Source organism: Sus scrofa, chromosome 5, assembly GCF_000003025.6.
Source record: "Sus scrofa isolate TJ Tabasco breed Duroc chromosome 5, Sscrofa11.1, whole genome shotgun sequence".
NCBI classification, from domain to species: Eukaryota; Metazoa; Chordata; class Mammalia; order Artiodactyla; family Suidae; genus Sus; species Sus scrofa.
The window spans coordinates 25,776,496-25,796,884 of NC_010447.5; positions in this window are offsets into that span (position 1 = coordinate 25,776,496).

The following is a 20,389-nucleotide window of genomic DNA, read 5'->3' on the forward strand; positions in this document are numbered from 1 at the left end:
TCCATAAGAGTGTTGAGTTTTTGATTATTTATGAACCTGGTTCACGATTCTAAGTGTATCCCAGATAAAACTGTCTTCTTCCTGTGTAAAATCTAGTTTTAGCACATCTTCATATTAGAAAAAAAAGTGCTGTCTTCCAAAAGCATTGAAGAACTGTGGAAATCTTTGGTGAAGCTTTTGTCAGAACGTCAAGGAGAAAACGACACACTGTAACATACTGCAAGGTTTCTTTTAAAACATCACTAAATATTTCTTCTTCTCACTCAAGTTCCACTCATCACAGCAGCCTCTTAAATCTCTCTTCCCTGTCTGTTCCACTCATTAAAACTTCCTGTCTTGCACTCTATTTCAGATCTCCTTGCTCCTCCCATGCCTTTGCCTCTCTTTCTCTATAGCTTTTGCTCATGAACAATTTTTCCTCATGCAAAAACATGTATCCCACAAAATTACTTAAATTCTGTTTATCTACCATTATACTGCTCAGTGAGATAAAAACTTGGTAGCTTAGTAGAACAAATGGTGTCCTACTTGGAAAACAATGTTCTGTTGCTATTACTTTGGGAATCATCTCCCTCAAACCTTAGTGGATTAAAACAAGAATTATTTAATTATATTTTGTGTGGCTCAATATTTTGGGCAAAGTTTGGCTGAGTCATTCTTGGCTTTCATGCTATGTCAACTAAGGGTCCATCAGTGGTATTCAGATGATGGTTGGTTTGATCTGAAAGGTCCAGGAAATCTTTGCTTACATATACATGACTCCTCAGTGGTGACAGCTAGATCTTTGCTGGATCTTCCTCTCCATGTGGTCACAGGCCACTCACTATGGTCTGGGCAGCTGGAAAGTCAACTACTCAGATGGCAACTCAACCAAGTGTTTCTAGAAAGTTAAGAGTAAGCTTGCAAGACCTTTTATGACCTAATATATAAATTAACATTATTTTTCCCATTCCCTCCATTCCATTGTATCTACATTTCCTTCATATTCCCTGCATTGTAAAAGGACATATATATTCACTTGGTAGCCAGTGTCAAAAGTCTAGTGGTCATTATTTATTCTGACTTCTTTTTACCCTCCAAGTCTCATTGTTGGTCTACTAAATGGATGACAATTTCCAATGCTGATCCGTCCCAATTGGCATTACCTGCTTAGCTTGTCTTATTTTCCCTGTATTGCCCCGTTCAGTCTACTCTACACAAAATACTCAGAAACCAGAATGACTGAAAAGACCATGGTGTTCACCTCAATATATAACCTGTGCATGGATCTATATCTATCTGCCTTACTAAGGTGGCCCCCAGGATTTCCACAATCTGCTGTATATGCCTTGTACAATTTCTTTCCCTTGAAGTGTGAATGATACTTATAACTTTCCTTTGACTATGATAAAAGTAATGGGATATCACTCCAAGATTATGTTACATTATATGACAAGGAGGAGAAGATTGTGTAGGTGTAACTTATGTCTTTAATCAATTTACTGTAGATTAATAAAAGGTATATCATCCTGGATGGACCTGACCTAATCAGATGTTCTTTAAAAGCGATAGGTCCTCTTGCTGGCCAAGGAGAAGCAAACAGCTATGATGTGAACACTAACAGGGAGGAGGAGCCTCTAGGAATTGGTAGTCTCAGTTCTAAAGCTGTAAGAAACTCAATCCTGCCTAAATGAACTTAGAGGATCCCTAGCTCCTGAAAGGATCACAGCCTGGCCGACATTCTGATTTCAGTCTTGTAAGACCTTGATCAGAGGAACTAGTAAAGCAGTGCCTGGACTCCTGACTTGTGAAAGCTGTGAAATAATAAAGTATTTGTGTTCTATGGGGCTAAGTTATTTAACTCCTTTGTTTAAAATATTTAAATGGGTTTCCAGGGAACCTCAGGGTAAAATTATAAGATGCTCCCTTCAGAGGACTTTGCTCCTCTCTCCAGCCTTCCAGCTGTCTCTCTTAACAGTGTCTCTCTTGCTGCACAGGAACCAGTTATTTAAGGCTCTTTCAAATTTTCACAACTCAGACCCTCTCTTGCCTTTAAGTTTTTATACTCATCTAGTCAACTCTACAATCTCACTGCCACAACTTTGATGAAAGACACAGTCATCTTTTTCCTGAATTGCTCTAATAATCTCCTTACTGATCTCCCTGCCCTTGCCCCTTTTCCTCCCACCATAGCCTCTGCCTCTAACAAAGCAGTTAGACTAAAACTGCTGAAATTCAAGTCAGATAAAAATTCCACTCTGCTCACAACTTCACAAAGTCTCTTGGTTCTCTTTGGTTTTTCCTTTCGGTAAAAACCAAAGTCTTCGAAATGGCTTCAAAGACAGTACACAGTCTGATCCCCTATTATCTTCCCTCTCATTTACTTCTGCTTTCCACTAGCTCACTTGACTCCAGCCTGATTCTTTTTCATTTCTTTTCTTTATACTCCAGCTTGTTCTACCTGAGAGCACTGTTGTAACTTCTGGCTGAAATGCTCTTCCCCCAGTAGACACAGCTTATACTCTCACTTCTTTCTGATCAGTCAGATGGCAACTTACCATTGTGTCCTTCATTGACCATGTTATTTTGAATAACTACCACCATATGCTTCAACCATGTGTGGAGATAAAGTAGACGTCTCCGTGATCAAGAGACTATATGAATATTAAAAGTAAATGAATGAACTATACCTTTGAAAGTATATTTATATGAAATGAATGCTTCCCAGTAGTTAATCACAGGTTACTATATCTATCTATGTATACACACATACATATATACATAAATATATACACACACCCTATATATACACACATAGTAATTATATAATACATTATGTATATAAATACACGTAGTAAATATATATGATATATGTATATATAATCCTTAGGACAATGTAGCTTTCTTTTATTTTGGCCACATCCACATTTTGTGGAAGTTCCTGGGTCAGACATCAAACCTGTGCCTCAACAGCAACCCAGGCCACCTCAGAGACAATGCCAGATCCCACCCCCTTTTTTTTTCTTTTTAGGGCCTCATCTGCAGCATATGGAAGTTCCCAGGCTAGGGGTCTAATTGCAGCTGCAGCTGATGGCCTACACCATAGCCACAGCAACGAGGGATCCAAGCTGCATCTGCGACCTACACCACAGCTCACAGCAACGCCAGATCATTAACCCACTGAGAAGGGTCTGGGATAGAACCTGCATACTCATGGATACTAGGTGAGTTCAAAACCCTCTGAGACATAGCAGGAGCTCCCAGTGCTAGATCCTTAACCTGCTGTGACACAGCATGAACTCCCTAGCTTTCTTATAAATTGATTTTTAAACTGAATTTTTCCTTTAGATTTTTAATATATAAATTAGTAACAGACTGTTTTTCATCAAATGATTACAGTAAAAATTTTCATCACATTTCAAATAAACATGGTATTTGTATTTAAACACTTTACCTTACATGCTGTTATTTGTACAGCAGCGAAGCATAGGATTCTTGCCCAAAGCTCAATTCCTCGACTACTCACCTCTGTCATAAAATTTGTTTTTTTTTAATTATTTTTTTATTTTTGTGATTTTTATTTTTTCCCATTATAGCTGGTTTACAGTGTTATGTCAATTTTCTTCTGTACAGCATAGTGACCCAGTTACACGTACATGTATACATTCTTTTTTCTCACATTATGATGGAGCATGATAATGTGAGAAAAAAAGAATGTATACATGTCATAAAATTTTTGTTTTAAGATCGAATTTACAACAGAGGAAAGACTTTTCATGCCATTTAAATTCCTTATAATGGCTGTATTCAGACCCCCTTCCACCTTATAATGATTTAAATAAACCATTTATAACCAATATTAACCATTTAATAAACCATTTAAATATCTGAATCCTTCCATTTCTACTGCTCTCCCTACTATTTTTATTCAAATGTTAAGCATATCCAACTAAGAAGCTCAAAACAAATGACTTAATAGAAATATGAAGGCAAGGAATATATTGCTTAATAAAGAGTATTTTTAATATTTCAGTTTCCTGAACTGAAGAAATTTATAGACACTTCTGCTTAGTGTACATATTGCAGTTTTATAAACTTGTGTATAATATATTATGCACTCATATTTAGTGGAATGCTATTTTCCAGCATCCTTTAATAGCTTCATTTTGTAGAACAGGATTTATTTATTCCAATTGCTGTCAGTTTTATAATAGTTCTTGCATGTCATTTAGAGGCATCCATCCAACATAATGATAAACTATGAAGAAAGGGGACAAAAATAAATGGCCATAATAAGAGAAGGTAGATATGGCAAATGCCTTCTTGATTCTCTTAATCATAGTTAAGCTTCATTTTCTATGTAAAAAATTTTCCAGCTGTCAAGGGACTCTACAAATTAAAGAATCATAAGTGAAACTGTAAGTATCTATTTTCCACCTTAATGCCAGACATTTAAGAAGCACAGAAAAAGGAAGGTGGTGGTTTTGGGTAATAAAATCATGCTTCTTAGTACAGGAAAATGACTGATTAATTGTATTTTTATTTTTCTTCATACCTATTCAATTACACAGCTCTTTATATACTTAATGAGAGCCTGCGTTTTCCTACCTAATCAGTAATTGAGTTGTTGTTTAGTATACAGTGCACCACAAACCTGATCCCCATCAACCCAACTGAGATGGGAAAATAATCAGAGTGCAGACACTGAAAGCAAATCTCACCAAGGGCTGCAGAGATGATGCATCAAGTCTGAGTGCCATACATCTGTCAACCTGCACAACTGTGGTACTCTGAGGATTGTCATTTGGGGGCAAGTAGGGCCTCATTATGAAGTTAAGCTATACAGCAAAGGGAACACCTCCAACTTTCCACTTTCTATAATAAAAATTTTTATTCATACAACTCAAAAGAAAAAAAAACTGATTAGCTTTTTGACTTTGGAATGGCTTGAGGCCCTAGGTCAAAAGAACGGTCTCTATTAACGTTAGTTACTTTATAGATCCCATTACTAATCTTTAATCCTTGCTTAAAATTATGATATGCCTTATTACATGAAATTGTGATTTATAAATGATAGAAGTGTAAAAGTGTCACTAATTCATAATTTTAGAGAGTATAGCTCATCGAAATTTTCTCTGTTATGCTTTATGAAAGGGGAAAAACTCAAGCCCTTTAATTAATAACCTGCCCTGGAAAACCATCTTTCTAGAAGAGTACTGAAAAGACTTAAAGATAGCCAATAATAGCCTGACATCCTCTTTTATTTCAAAAGGGATCGTTTGCTATTAATAATGGTAAGCAGGGTTTCGGGACATTTTATGGGCGCATCATTCCTTGAACTTGTCAGTTGGTTTTATGTTATAAAGAGGAGGGTGATGGGGTGAACCAAGCTTGCAGGCATATATAACATTATGGAAGGTGACGAATCTGATGCCTTATCAGACAAGCCATTTCATTTTGTCATTCAGTCATAGCAAGTCACTGCTGTCTAAGGAATTATTATAAAGTTATCATTTGCCATCTAAGGGTTTATAAAACTATTTATATATAAATGTTAGTACCAGTTTATATAATGATATCATACAAGGGAAATTAAATGCAAATATGTAAAGTATTTTGTTCCATTTAAAAATAGGTACATCAACTTTGTCTGCAAAATTAGGAATTTTATGGGCAAATTTTTCATTAATTGACATTACTGCTGGTTGGTGAAAATATAGTCAAGAAGGACCCCATGAAACCTTCCAGGGACAGACCCTATGGCCTCTGCTTCAGAAGTACCTAGGCAATAATATTTGATGCATATTTACTGAATTTTTCAGATGCTAAGATATCACCGAAAGGAAGAAATTAACTTTTGTTTTTTGTCTTTTTGTCTTCTCTAGGGCCACACTCTTGGCACATGGAGGTTCCCAGGCTAGGGGTTGAATCAGAACTGTAGCCACTGGCCTATGCCACAGCCACAGCAACACCAGATCTGAGCCACGTCTGCAACCTACACCATAGCTACGCAACACTGGATCTTTGACATACCAAGCGAGACCATGGATCAAACCCACAACCTCATGGTTCCTAATTGGATTCATTAACCACTGCGCCACGACAGGAACTCCAAGAAATTAACTTATTGATGAACATTAGCATGGAAGTTCCAAGATAGTCTTATGCCTAAGACTAGTCACCATCAACCAGAGAATTGTGCATAAGCTGATCACAAACCCTGGGAAACCCCTCCTTCACCTTGCCTTTAAAAATGTTTTGCTAAAACTCTTCAGGGATTTTGGGGGTTTGTGAGCTCAAGCCACCCATTCTCCTCCCCTGGAGGAAGGGACAAGGTCATAGAAGATCTTTCCAACATAACATTTAGTTGAAATCTCGATGATGAGAATAAAAAATACTGAGGGAAAGTATTCCAGACAAGAATAATTAAAGACAGTTTTCTGTTGCCTGCTTTGCCCAGTGCTGAGAGGTTGTAGGATCTTTCCATAGGCTATCGATACTATGAGATCTTCATCATTTTTCTTCCTAAATACTAAAGACCTGAGCCTCAGAGACTTTCTGACCCTCAATCCTGAAACTCAGGAATGCTGAATTCTATCATGTTTATAGCACACTTAGATAAAATGAGGTAAAAAACAAAGAAATTAAAGATGTCTAGGCATTCAGAAGCATTTTGCCTTCAAAGTGTCTCTGGCAGTGAACAGGCAAAGGAATAACACTTGAGATTTTTTGCTTCCTCTGATTTCATCTCTACCTTTATTTAATATCAGACCTCATGCTTAATACTATTTTTAAAATAAATACCAAGGAAGTTCCTAATAGGAAAGATTATCAGAACTTTGTTAAAATATGAACCCATATCATAAGGAATCTTTGAATGTTCTCATGACTGCTTAGCATTGTGATATCAGAAAAATCTCACCTCACAGAGCATGTTAAACAAGGAGTCTGATCTGGGTTCAGTCTTGAGGTCCAATACATGTGTTTTATTAATAGCATACCCTTCAACTGTCTACAAATTCCTTAAAAGAAGTGGACCGAAAAAATTCAGTGTTTTTCAATGGACACGTATTGGGGATGGGAGGGTTGATATAAGAGAAAGTCTCTCTTATAGCATGTTAAGGGTCCCTAACGTTCGCTCACTAAATGTCATTGCAACTACCCGTTCACTGTGACAAACAGAAAAACAAAATGTTTCCACACAATTCCAAATGTCTACTGAACTGAATAATCATTTCTTAAGCTATGTTCCTAATAATACTCTTCTATGTGGTGTTAGTTCGTGTTACAGAAAGAAAAAGTGTTTATAGATCAAGCATTATCTTTGCCACATAATGAATCAAATAGTAAAGTAGTCTTCTTTTTGTGGCATTTTTTCAGACCTTAATAAGTAACGAGAACTGCATATTTCAAAAGGAAGATGGTGGAGCAAATTGTTTATAGAATGTTTTAAGCTGATTCAACCAAAAATGTTCTTTTCAAAAATCATTTATTGGAAATGGACCAGGGAGTTCCTCTGTGGTGCAGTGGAAACAAATCTGACTAGTATCCACGAAGATGCAGGTTCAATTCTTGGCCTCGCTCAGTGGGTTAAGGATCCAGTGTTGCTGTGAGCTATGGTGTAGGTTGTAGACATGGCTTGGATCCCACATTGTTATGGCTGTGGTGTAGGCAAGCAGCTACAGCTCCAATTCAGCCCCTAGCCTGGGAACTTCCATATGCTTTAGGTATGGCCCTAAAAAGAAAAAAAAAAAAAATGGATTACATGATCTTTCAAATTCATACAACATAATGTCACATATAGTGTAGTTGACAATTTTATTTACACTGTTTTTGGAGATTCAATTGGAAAGACTGAAAAGCCTTCAGAAAAGAAAGGAAATGTGAAAAATATTTTATATACAGAAAGAGTCAAATAATGTAACATAATATGCCAACTTCTATGTTAAACATTTTTCTTATATGTTCTCTTTTTTATTTATTTATTTATTTATTTATTTTATTTTATTTTATTTTCCCACTGTACAGCAAGGGGGTCAGGTTATCCTTACATGTATACATTACAATTACAGTTTTTCCCCCACCATTTCTTCTGTTGCAACATGAGTATCTAGACATAGTTCTCAATGCTATTCAGCGGGATCTCCTTGTAAAAAGAAAACAAAAAGACAACTTACAGAATGGGAGAAAATCGTTTCAAATGATGCAACGGACAAGAGCTTAATCTCTAGAATATATAAGCAACTTATACAACTCAACAGCAAAAAAAACCAATCAATCAATGGAAAAATGGGCAAAAGACCTGAATAGACATTTCTCCAAAGAAGATACACAGATGGCCAGCAAACACATGAAAAAATGCTCAACATCGCTGATTATAAGAGAAATGCAAATCAAAACTACCATGAGATACCACCTCACACCAGTCAGAATGGCCATCATTCATAAATCCACAAATAACAAGTGCTGGAGGGGCTGTGGAGAAAAGGGAACCCTCCTGCACTGCTGGTGGGAATGTAAACTGGTACAGCCACTATGGAGAACAGTTTGGAGATACCTTAGAAATCTATACATAGAACTTCCATATGACCCCGCAATCCCACTCTTGGGCATCTATCCGGACAAAGCTCTACTTAAAAGAGACACATGCACCCGCATGTTCATTGCAGCACTATTCACAATAGCCAGGACATGGAAACAATCCAAATGTCCATCGACAGATGATTGGACTCGGAAGAGGTGGTATATATACACAATGGAATACTACTCAGCCATAAAAAAGGATGACATCATGCCATTTGCAGCAACATGGATGGAACTAGAGAATCTCATACTGAGTGAAATGAGCCAGAAAGACAAAGACAAATACCATATGATATCACTTATAACTGGAATCTAATATCCAGCACAAATGAACATCTCCTCAGAAAAGAAAATCATGGACTTGGAGAAGAGACTTGTGGCTGCCTGATGGGAGGGGGAGGGAGTGGGAGGGATCGGGAGCTTGGGCTTATCAGACACAACCTAGAATATGTTCTCTTTTGATAACAGCCCTACAAGTAAGCTAATTATCTTTAATCTACTGTTAGCAAAGAGGAGACAGAAAGAGATGATCTGTTAAGATGCAGGCTAGAAACAGAAATGAAGAAGGAGGAGGGGGAATTAAGATGGCAAAGTAGAAGGACTGGAGTTCACCTTCTCTCATGAAAACAACAAAATTACAACCAAATGCTGAACAACCTTCAAGGGAATAGATGGAAAACTCTACAAAAAGATATCCTACTCCAACAAAAGACAAACAGGAGGCCACATAGAGGCAGCAGGAGGAGCGATTATGCAATATAAGCAACCCCATAACTTCCAAGCTAGCTGCACACAGACTGGGGAGTAACTATATCGAAGAGGCTCACCCATGTGAATGGGAGTTCCAAGCCCCATGTCAGGATCCTGTGCCTGAGGATGTAGTATTAGGAGAAGGAGGCCCCAGAGCATTTGGCATTGAGGATCAGCCCAGGTGCTCCATGGGACTGAGGAAAACAGATTCCACTCTTGAAAGAGCACACTGGTTTTCATGTGCACTGGTTCCAGGGCAAAACAGAGACTCCATAGAAATGTGGGTCAGACCTGCCAGTGGTTCTTGGAAGATCTTCTGGGAAAACAAAGGATGACTATGGCTCATTGAGAGGTAAAAACATTGGAGGGAAAGGTGTAGGGAATAATCATCAGTGTGTTCTCTAGAGGTGGCCATTTTAGAAAAAGCTGGACCCACCAATCAGTGGTAAGAAGCCCCATGCCAAACAACAAACAGGGTGGGAACACAGCCTCACCCGTCAGCAAATAACATGCCTAAAGTCCTCCCAGGCACACAGCTGCCTCTAATTACACCCAGAGACAAAGCCCTACCCAGTAGAGGGATAAGAATCAGCTCCACCTACCAGCAGGCAGGCACCAGTCCCTCCCATCAGAAAGCCTGCAGCAAGCCCCAGTACCAAATTCAGCCACAAGAGGGGCAGATGCAAACATTAAAAGCAAGAAAGGTTACAACACTATTGTCTGCAAAAATGAAATCACACTAAAAATCTACACAAAATGAAAAGGCAGAGAATTATGACTCAGATAAAGGAACAAGAAAAAAAAACCCCAGAAAAGCAGTTAAGTGAACTGGAAATTACCAACCTCCAGGAAAAAGACTTTAGACCCATGAGAATAAAGATTATTCAAGATCCTGGAAATAAACTGGAGTAAAAGATTCATAAATTACAAGAAACACAGAACAAAGAAATATAAGATGTAAAGATTAAGTGAGCACAGATGCAAAATACAAATAATGAAATTTTAAAAATTCACTAGAAGGAACCAACAGCAGAATACAGGGGGCAGAAGAATAAATAAGTGAGGTGAAGACAGACTGGTGGAAATCACTGATGTGGAACAGAAAGAGAAAAAAGATTGAAAAGAAATGAAGACTGCCTAAGAGAAATCTGGGGCAATGTTAAATACACCAATATCTCTATTATAGGCATACCAAGAGGTGAAAAGAGAAAGAGCCAAAGAAAATATTTAAAGAGATAATAGCCAAAACCTTTCCTAACATGGGGAAGGAATTACTCACTCAAATCCAGGAAGCACAATGAGTATCATATAAAATAAACCCAAGGGAGAACACATGAGACAAATATTATTCAAACTGACCCAAATTAAAGACAAAGAGAAAATATTGAAAGCAGCTAGGGAAAGAAACAATTAATATACAAGGGAGCCCTGATAAGGTTATCAGCTGATTTTTCATCAGAAATCCTGCAGGCCAGAAGGGAGGGGCATAATATACTTAAAGTGATGAAAGGATAAAATCTCCAACCAAGAATACTCTACCCAGCAAGGCTCTCATTCATATTTGAAGGAGAAGTCAAAAGCTTTACAGATAAGCGAAAGCTAAGAGAATTCACCACTAAACCAGTTTTACGACAAATACTAAAGGAAATTATCTAGATGGAAAAGAAAAGGCCACAACTAGAAACAAAAATATTACAAATGGCTAGGCTCACCAGTAAAGGCATACATATATTGATGGTAGGAAATCATCCACACACAAATATGCTACCAAACCCAGAAATCGTGAGAAGAGGAGGGTACAAATGTAGGATACTGTAGATACATTTGCAATTAAGAGAACAATTATATATATATATAGACCCCTATATTAAAACTTCACAGTAACTGAAAAGGAAAATCTGCAATATACACACAAATAAGAAAAAACAATCCAAAGAAAAATATTAAAGATAGTCATAAAACCACAAGAGAAGAGAACAAGAGGATAAGGGAAGGAAAAGACCAACAAAAACAAATCAAAAACAATTAATAAAATGGCAATAAGAACATGCATATCAATAATTACCTTAAATGTACTAAATGACCCAACCAAAAGCCACAGATTGGCTGAACAGATACAAAAACAAGCCCCACATCTATGCTATCTTCAAGAGACCCACTTCAGTTCCAGAGATACATACAAATTGAAACTGCGAGGATGGTAAAAAATGTTCCATGCAAACAGACATCAAAAGAAGGCTGGAGTAGCAATAGTCACATCAGACAAAATACACCTTAAAATAAAGAATACTGTAAGAGACAAAGAAGGACATTACATAATGATCAAAGGGTCAATCTAAGAAGATATAACAATTGTAAATATCTACACACCCAACATAGGATCAACTCAATATATAAGACAACTGATAACAACCTTAAAGGAGAAATTGACAATAACACAATAATAGTGGGGGACTTTAACACCCCACTTACGGCAATGGACAGATCATCCAGACAGAAAATCAACAACAAACCACATGCCTTAGATGATACATTACACCAGATGGACTCAATGGATATTTATAGAATAATCCATCCAGAAGAGGGCATAGGCAAAACATTGTCTCAGATCGACCATACAGATGTTTTCTTAATTCAGTCTCCCAAGGCAATAGAAATAAAAACAAAAATAAACCACCCAGATCTAATCAAAATTATAAGCTTTTGCACAGCAGGGAATAAAAAAAACAAAGACAACCTATGGGATGGGAGAAAATAGTTGCAAATGATTATACCGATAAGGGCTTAATCTCCAAAATATACAAACACCTCATACAACTCAATAGCAAAAAAAACAAATAACCCAACTGAAAACCCAGAAGACCTGAACAGACATTTCTTCAAAGAAGATATACAGATGGCCAACAAGCACATGAAAAAATGTTCCACATCACTAATTATTAGAGAAATGCAAATGAAAAGTACAATGAGGTACCACCACACACCTGTCAGATTGGCCATCATTAGTAAGTCTACAAATAACAAATGCTAGAGAGGGTGTGGAGATACTACTCAGCCATAAAAAGAAGAAAATAATGCCATTTGAAACAATACAGATGGAAGTAGAGATTCTCATACTAAGAGAAGTAAGTCAGAAAGAGTAAGACAAATACCATATGATATCACTTACATCTAGAATCTAATATAAGGCACAAATGAACCTGTCTACAGAACAGAAACAAACTCATGCACATGGAGAAAAGACTTGTGGTTCCAAGGGGGAGGGGGAGGAAGTGGGATGGACTGGGAGTTTGGGGTTAATAGATGCAAACTATTGGATTTGGAATGGATAAGCAATGAGATTTTGCTATATAGCACAGGGAATTATATCTAATCACTTCTGATGGAACATAATGGAGGATAATGTGAGGAAAAAAAAGGTATATATACATGGGTTACTTTGCTGTACAGCAGAAATTGACAGAACATTGTAAATCAACTATAATAAAAAATGTTAAAAAAACACAAAAATCGACATACCATATAATCCAGCCATTCTACTCCTAAGCATTTACACAGAGAAATAAAAAACACATGTTCATCCAAAGACTTGTACACTAATGTAAAGATTTGTTCATAATAGCCCCGAATTGGAAACAAAGTGTACACTGCAGATGAATGGATAAACAGACTGTGGCATACCCATAGAGTAGAACACTACTTAGTAATATAGTGAATAAATTACCAATGAATACAGCTATATCAATTAATCTCAAAGGTACTACACTATGTGAAAGAAATCTATAATAAAAGAGCACATGCTGTATGAATCCATTGATGTGAAATTCTAGAACAGTCAAAACTAATACTAGTGGTGACCTAGTATGAGGTTCTTGGGGGGGGGGGGACTGACTGTATAAGATCATGTAGGAACTTTTGGAATAACAGAAATGTTCTTCATATTAATTGAGATAGTGTTTAATAAAGTTTGTACACGTGTCAAAACGTAGGCTTAAAATTGTTGCATTTTTTTGTATGCAAATAACTTGATAAAATTAATTTTTTAAAAAACCTTCCAACAAACAAAAGTCCAGGACCAGACGGCTTCACAGGTGAATTCTACCAAAAATTTAGAGAAGAATTAACACCCGTCCTTCTGAAACTATTCCAAAATATTGCAGAGGAAGGAACACTCCCAAACTCATCCTGGGAGGCCACTATCACCCTGCTGCAAAAATCAGACAAATATACCACAAAAAAAAAAGAAAATCACAGGTCAATATCACTGATGAACACAGATGCAAAAATCCTCAACAAAATACTAGCAAACTGAATCCAGCAAAACATTAAAAGGATCATACACCATGGTCAAGAGGGATTTATTCCAGGGATGCTAGGATTTTTCAATATCCACAAATCAATCACTGTGATATACCATATTATCAAACTGAAGAATGAAAACCATAGGATCATTTCAATAGATGCTTTTGACAAAATCCAACAACTATTTCTGATAAAAAGCCTCCAGAAAGTGGGCACAAAGGGAACCTACCTCAACATAAAGGACATATATGACAGCTAACACCATTCTTAATAGCGAAAAACTGAAAGAATTCCCACTAAGATCAGGAAGAAGACAAGGATGTCTGCTCTCACCACTACTATTCAGCATAACTTTAGAAGTCCTAGCCATGACAATCACAGAATAAAAAAAAATAAAAGGAAGAAGTCACCTATCACTGTTTGCAGATGCCATGATACTATACCTAGAAAATCCTGAAGACACTACCATAAAACAGAGCTTATTGATGAATTTGGTAAAGTTGCAGGATACATAGTTAATATGCAGAAATTGACTGTATTTCTATATACTAACAATGAAAGATCAGAAAAAGAAATTTAGAGAAATAATCCCATTTACCCTCGCATCAAAAAGAATAAAATGTCTAGGAATAATTCTACCTAGAGAGACAAAATACCTGCACCCTGAAAACTATAAGTCACTGATGAAATAAATCAAAGATGATGAAAATAGATGCAAAGGTATACCCTATTCTTGCATTGGAAGTGTCAACATTGTCAAAATGACTGCTAACCAAGGTAATCTACAGATTCAATGCAATCCCTATCAAATTACCAAAGGCATTTTTCACAGAACTCAAACAAAATATTTTAAAGTTTGTTTAGAAGCACAAAAGACCTAGAATATCCAAAGCCATTCTGAGAAAGAAAAATGGAGCTGGAGGAATCAGGCTCCCTGACTTAAGATTATATTACAAAGCTATGGTCATCAAAACAGTATGGTACTGGCACAAAAACAAAAATATAGATCAATGGAACAGGACAGAAAGCCCAGAATTAGACCCATGCACATATGGACATGACATGCTGAAGTTTAAGGGATCAAATACGTACCACAGCAGTGACCCAAACCACAGCATTAACAACACAGGATCCTCAATCTGCTAAGCTACCAAAAAACTCCAAGAAACAAGTTTAATGCAAACTCTATGGATGTGGAAGAATATAATTTTTCTTATTTCTAATATCAACTTCCTTATATTCATACCCCATTGAGAGTTGAATTAGCTAGTTAAATACAGGTCATTTAACAAATTATACTAACAAAATCAGTGTAAAGTCATTCTTTTATTCATTAATGGGCCTCAAAATATAAAGTTTAAGGTTCAAATTTCTAAGCTCAGAGGTGACTTCTAAAAACTTTCTAGGGAGTTCCCATTGTGGCTCAGTAGGTGACAAACCAGACTCTTGTCCATGAGAATGAGGGTTCAATCCCTGGCCTCACTCAGTGGATTAAGGATCTGTTGTTGCCATGAGCTGTGGTGTATGTTGCAGTCTTAGCTCAGATACTACATTGCTGGGGCTGTGGCATAGGTCAGCAGCTGCAGCTCCAATTCGACCCTTAGCCTGGGAACTTCCATATGCCACAGGTGTGGCCAAAAAAAAAATAAAACAAACAAAACTTTTAAGCCATTATAAGATCTCTAAATTATCTAGACTCTTTTGCACAAGGGAGAATTTTTCAACTAGATATCTTTTGGTTCTTGCTCTTTTTATTTTTTGCAAAAGTTTGTTTTTCATAATAGCCCTAAATTGTTGTGTATTAAAATGCTTAACTTGGTTTCATTCAATACTACTGGAGAAATAGCATTTCTTTCACAAATATAAGGCAAACATATGTCCTTGAAATCTTAAACTAAGTACACAAATATTTTCTCTTAAGTGAAATAGTCCCCAAAGAGGCAAGTGTAAGTATATAAATGTATGAATATAAGTATGGATATTTTTTCTCACAGTTACAAGAAATTTCTACCCTCAGGAGAGTTATAAGAATGTTCTTATATCTATTGAATCTTGACTTTTTTTTCTAAAGTTCGACCTAATGTACATGAATAACTTAAAGCCACATAAATTGCAGTGATTTTTTTTTGCTTTTTTAAAGTTTAAATTTATCAGAATCTATCCCTGTAAAAATTATAAATAAATCCGAATCTGCATTTCATAATCCTCCCACCCCCTCTTCTTCCCCTCTCCTTATCCCAATCAATGTTAATTGACCCACATTCCTCTCAGGAACCAAAAGCCCTTTTAAAAATGGTCATTGTTTCAATGCTTTCTTCAAGATTATAATTTACAACCAAATTAATCCTGTTATCAACCCATTTCTCAAGCCAATATAGTTGGGATACCAGTGTTTTTGAAACACAAAGGTAAGTATTGTAAAAGTATTGTAACTTTCAAAGTTACATCTAAAAGATGGCCAAACTGAAGAATATTTAGTTACCCAAGAAAAAATGTTGGAAGGAGACTACTATGTTAGAATAATAAGCAGTTATTAGCTTCAGGGAAATACAATCATAAGTTTTGGGGTTACTTTTAATTCGTAATAGAAATCATTTGAATGTTGATGAGATTCAACGGCATAGTATAGGGCTGCTAATCAATAGTAAATGGCTTATCAAACAAAGCTAAATTTCCCTGGGGAAAAAAAACAAAAACAAAAGTTTTTGGCCCCACCTCTGGCATGTAGAAATTCCTGGGCCATGGATCAAACCCATACCACAGCAGTGACGCAAGTCACTGTAGTAACAACGCTGAATCCTTAACTCACTATGTCACAAGAGAACTCCCTTTTTTGTGCGAGTATATGAAAAAAAATCTTTTGAGTGGGCCTATTTGATAATTTTCTGAAATGGCAGTTACTGAAATGTACAAAGACAATCTTTTCCTTTATTTCCTTGTTTTGAATAATTTTTCTTAACATTTTAATTCCTTCTTTTAATGAATATAGTTCACTCCTATAACAATAAAGCTTTTTTAGCATAATTAACAATAGCCTACATGCATTGCCTTCATCTGAGATGAATAAAGGTTCTAGATTAAATAAAATATAATTTTTTTAACCAGAATTGACAACATAGAAAAGAGACATTAGCTTTCCACAATTAGCAAAATAATATATATTTAGGGCTCTCTAAATTGTGATTTCATATGATGTTATTTTAAATAATGGCAATTTTTTAATAACAGACATACTTAAAATTTTGTCAGATATTTTGACACAAAGAAATTCACATATTAGAAAGATATTTTATAAAATTTCTGATTATTTGTTCAGAAAGTAAGATCCTCTAATTGTTAAGTAAGTTCATTTCTTAAGTCAATAAGTAATAATGAATATTTACTATGTGCAGGGTAGTAAGGGAAGGTTGAAAAATGAACAAAAATGTCTTTTGCACTAAGAAGTTTATAATCTGGGTGAATCATGAAAATGCTTAGTTAAGACTGTGAGTGGTATTCTAAGGAAACTGGTGGAAAAAGTCTACTAGAGCACAGAAGGGAGAGGTTCCTAATAAATAGTGGAGGCAAGTCTAACTTGGGTCGTGGATGAACAGTGAGATTCAACAGGTTGAGACAAAGCATCTGGCAGACACAGGGCTTCAGGCAGCAAAGCATTGGAAGCCAAAAGGAAATTTCCAAGGAATTTCAGATACATGACTTGAGGATATTACACATTTACAAAGAAGACTAAGATAAATTATGAATGAAAGCTAAGGATGTGGCAGTTTTCGCTTCATCTTAAAAGTTACTGAATCTGTGTTTCTGCCCCAAAACGAAATGTCTTACCACTTAGAACAATGTAGGTATTTTATCAGTTCTCTACAATGTATAAATGAGTGAGACTATCTTGGTCATTTTTCATCCTATGTTTCTGTCTGTTTGTTTTCAATACCCATACAAAGAAACTCATACATGATGACCCATGTTTAAGCTTTTATATAATCTACCAGTATGAGCTAGCATTCTACCAAGAACGCTAGGAGTTTTAAATGATTCAGTTTGAAGGTCAATATAACAGACCGCTGGGACTCACTGAAGAGTTCTCCTGAAGAGAATGATATAATCAAATAGTACTTAAGGGTAATCATTCTGGTCACAACAGAAATAATTAGAATAAAGACGGAAAGGAAGCAGATGAAACAGAAAGTTTTAAAGTAGTGAAGAAGTAGTTGTATTCAGTTTAAGGAGAAAGTACTTAAAAGGGGAAAAAATAAAAGCATGAAACCAATATGATATTAAATTACAGTTTCATTCCATTATGAATTCTTCACTTATTCTGAATCAAATCAGCAACAACTTATGCATACTATAACTCTTTATATATTATTTTGTACTAGATTTTTCATTACTGACTTGCTTTATAATCTACTACAATGTACCCAGAAGCAACAGTATTTAAATTATTAATAATCAAGATATTAAAACAGAACCCTGATAAAGATACAAATACCCAGATTAAAATGAACACAGCAGAGACAACATCCTTTCCTGTTTAATAAATTTGCAGGAGTATAATAGTAAAATATTATTCAAGAGTGACATCCTCATTTAAGCATAAGTCATGAAACATATATAACACATATTCTGGACTCATTAAATATTTACAAGCCATAATGAGTTATCAGTGATTGTACAAACAACCTATTCATTTAATTTTATACATACTTAAACGAGGCAAGATATACTGTATGGAATCATAGAAGATAGAGTGAAATAATGCTTGTGAGAAGTTCTTTGACAAGATTATAAAAATGTCCCATAGTTAAGAACTATTGTACTAGTATAATGCATTAAATTTTTTTGGGATTAGAACCTACAGTAATAAATGAATTTTAAATAGTAACAAAACAAAACACAACCCACGATTTATAGTAGCTATTGCAGGTAATATGAGGTATACTGTTTTAATTATCTACATATATAAGTGATCTAGTAGTATATAAGAAACTAACGTGACCTCAGATAATAATTTAAAAATCTAATCTAAAAGTACCCAGATTAAAGGAATGCTATGTAATGATATTACATGATATATTTTTTTCACAGGGAGCAATATCCTTCTTCTTCCCATCCCAGCCCAGGAGACAATGTCTAGGAAAGCTTTTATTATCATGATGGTGAAAGGGGGTGGGGATTGCTACTAGCAACTACTGGGCTAAGGCCATGAAGTTTAGGCTGCTAAATACCCTACAATGCAAAGGACAAAGTCCGCCTCCCTTAAAAAAGTAATTACGTAGCCCAGAATACCAATGATGCCAAAGTTGAAAAACTCTTAAGTGCTTTAATATGTAAGATGTGAAAGTCAAATTTACTTAGTAAATTAGTTTAATGTATTTTTTTTAATCGTGCTGTATTTTATTTTTTATTTTTTTATTTTATTATTTTTTTAGGGCCGCACCCATGGCCCTAAAGTTCCAAGGCTAGGGGTCTAACCCAAGCTACAGCTGCTGGCCTACACAACAGCCACAACAACGTCAGAGCCTTAACCCACTGAGCGAGGCCAAGGATCAATCCCACAACCTCACAGTTCCTAGTCAGATTCGTTTCTGCTGAGCCACGATGGGAACTCTGAGTTTAATGTATTTTTATTACCATATCTTGATGGGTGGTGAATAGATCATGAAGATTAAGTAATATTCTTTATGCATCAAATTTTTTAATTTCTGTTGACAGTCTTTTTTTTAGTCTATATATAGTGACTGATAATGTTCATTCTCTGTTTATGTGAAAGCTAAAATCTAGCAAAAACACATTCCTACTCATTTTCTGTGGGTATATATAAATACTTTTTAAATGTTATTAATTTAAAATGATAATCTATCTATATTTACCAAAATAAGGAATTCTATTAACCAATTATTAGTACAAAAATGAAATCAAAAGGACAAAGGAAGTACAAATTTAGAATACGAATGTTTCTGCTTTATAAGATGGAAAGGCTCAATTTTCCATCAGTTTAGAATCATGCAAGAGGATATAAGCCTAAAAATGCAGAACACAGAATGCTGAAACTTTTAGATGAGAATTTCGTCATTGCTTCTAGATCTATCGTTTTTTTCCTTAAAGAAAATCTCAGATTTGGCATGCAGTTTCATCTCTCTTCATTTATATTTCATACATTCTACCTACACATTTCCTATCTCTTATAAGAGAGATACAGGAAAATACAGAAAAATTGAGTTTACTGTCACCTGAACAATGATAAGCAATAAGAGACAATAAAATGAGTGCAACTGGATAGGTCGACAACTGACAGAGATTTGTTACATTATTTCTGGTTTAGTGAAGATCATGCAAAATATTGTAACTCCATTTTCATGGATTTACGAAATGTTTTAAAAGATGTGTTTGGCAAAATTTTGATGATGATAATGAAAGGTAGTATAAAATGATGACAAGCAATAATAGAGGGGGTAGACATATAGGAAGGGGCTCAATTAAAAATGCTATTCTTCTTGTCATATTCTGTAGCAGGAAGTAGAAAACAAAGTAATAAACTCTTTCTCAATGTAGTTGGAAAAAAACAATGGGGACAATAAATGAACAACAAGAATGGAAGACTGGTAATGAAGACCTATGAGAGAAGCAACCAAAATTTAGCAATGATTAAAAGCTACCAAGAGCATCCTTTCCATTTGGGTACCAAAATTAACATTGTTGGGGAATAATGACAAAAACTAAAATATAAAACACAGTTCACAAAAAAATTAACATAGATCAAATTAAAGAGCATAAT